We start from the raw sequence: 2,377 nt of genomic DNA, 5'->3' as shown, positions 1-2,377 counted from the left end.
GCTAAGTGTGTTTTGTGTGAGCGCCAGAGCTCGAGGGGCGATCGTTACGCTCTCTTAAACCTAATGATCTCATTTCACTTTGAGGATTTCTGAACAGAAATCTGGACTCCACGAGCGACTCGGGTCACGTATTTCCTCTCGATAACGTTAATTAGCTCAAGTTCATCCACAGCTGCACTTCCTGACTCAGTGGCTCATTAGAGATCGTAAAGCGATCGCGGCTGAGGAGCCGTCAGTGATTTGAGTAACATTCATGCTCCACCTCCTCCCACAGCTGAAATTAACTTATTGTTTATATAAGCAGGCTTCGGGCCTGTTCGACACAGCTGAGTGAACTGCATTCACATGACTGGGCTCTTATTTATTTTCCACTGGACACAGGCCACGATTCGCTCGGGTTTATGGTCGAAACAGGAAAATGATCAGTGGAAAATGGGCGCGTCACATTTGCATGGCCTATTCAAAAAGGTCCTAAATATTTGTTTCTGTAGAAACATAAAAAACCAAACACAAAAATGCACATTACTGGATTCAAAGTGCATCAATGAATCTTCTGTACAACTTTAATTTGGTTCATTTTACAGTCGGTCCCAGGATTCACCACTAGAGGGCAGCAGTGTTTGAACTATTTCTGACTCCACGTGTGTCGTTCATGCATCAAAACACGTTTATATTACTGTCAGTTTAAGAATAGTGTCCAACAGGAAGGGTCATTAAACTTGTTAAAAATATTTAACCTCCTAAGACTCTTTCTTTTTAATTTCTCTTTGCTATTTGGGCTGATTGGGACCTGATGAATGTACAAACAAAGAATTACCAGATTTGTTTGTTTTTTGTTTTTTTTAACATGATTTTTGTGTCTGAGAAAAATGAGATCCAAATATGAGGACATTTATTTTAAATTTCGATAGAACAGTGTCGGTATAACGTCCTCGTTAGTGGATATCAGGCCATTGTAGAGCACAATTTTGTATTGCGGTCTAAATAACCCAAAATGTGATGTCCACATATGTGGACGCCCGGTCCTAAAGCACATCATCTTTAATTTCTAAAAGAAAATCTGGCTCGTTTTGCAGGTGGTGGCCACAGATCATCGCTCTCTCCTCACTGACTAATTCTTGTCTAGTTTTGCTTCTACAACCTGTTCATGTTTCACATGTATTCAAGCACCTCCAGCGTTACATGGAGGTTTGCTGTGTGTCGGGTCCCACTCTTGCCAGAGTGCGACGGAGAAAGGATCAGACAAAAAAGAGCCCTTGCAGCAGCGCTGGTATCTGCTCCTTTGAGTGAGGATAAATGTAAGAGCCATACAAGAGGACCTCCAGTGGACTTCTCGTGTGCATATTTCTGACCAAACTAAGACTCCATGAGCGTGGCACATACCAGTTCTGGCATTCTCTGGAAAATACCCACTGAGTTGCAATGCACTGAAAGTGTACAACCTGATACAACCTCAAATATATTTCTGTCAGCATACAAAAACATGGTGCAAGTGCTGCCAAACCAGGAAGTGAAGCTACCACCAGCCCAGTCGCAGTGCTGGCCACTCAGACACCACAAGCCCAAAACTCTGTTTTCCTTTTCTACAAACATTAACACGGGACAAACTGTTACTGAATATCTTAAAGGATAACTCCAAGTAACTATTTTCATTAAACCAAAACAAGCAAGTCAATGCGCGCAGCAAGCTATTTTCAGCTGCTCGTTTATTCACACAGGGTCACCACAGCAGGCAGCTCCGCATGTTTGCTTTGGCAGATTTTTCACGCCGGATGCTCCAACTCAGACTGTGCCCAAAGGGACGGCAACAACAGAGTACTCAAACTTAGCAGAACACGTCAGGGGTTAAAAGGGTACGCTGGCCGGAGTGAACTTCAGCATCGTTGACTTTGTACATCCTCTGTGGTTAAAAGCAGTGGAGAACAGTGAAATGAGCTCAGGATAAAGATCACTCTGTTTGCACTCTGTATATGTTTTTCCATCATTCTCAGTTGTGTATTTTTGGGACAACAGCAGCTCTGACACAAAGAAAGTATTTTACTCCCTGACAATGAGAACATGCTGGTGGATACAGGAGAAAGAAAGCACACGTCCACAATGAGCAGCAGCAGCAGGCGGGGCTGCACAGAGACAACACTGCAGCGATGGGTCCTGCAGGGGCCTGGAACAAAGCACACCTCTGCAAAACTTGCAAAACAGTGTTGCATTACCTTTGAATAAAACTCTTTGGGAACGGAGAATAACTGCTGCTGTTCTGACAGCAACATGTTTCCCTGTTGTTGCTGTTGGAGTTAAATAGTGTGACTTCTCATTGTAAAGACAGAGTTATTGTGGTCTGTTAGCTCTCCACAGTGGCCATCCATGAGTGGAGTGAGGT

Source organism: Aulonocara sp. 'chitande type north' Nkhata Bay, linkage group LG1, assembly GCF_057382095.1.
Source record: "Aulonocara sp. 'chitande type north' Nkhata Bay isolate Kocher_YH1m ecotype deep benthic linkage group LG1, A_spYH_male_GT1.1, whole genome shotgun sequence".
Taxonomy (NCBI): Eukaryota; Metazoa; Chordata; class Actinopteri; order Cichliformes; family Cichlidae; genus Aulonocara; species Aulonocara sp. 'chitande type north' Nkhata Bay.
The sequence above is the reverse complement of the archived record's forward strand: the minus strand, read 5'-3'. Positions refer to the sequence as shown.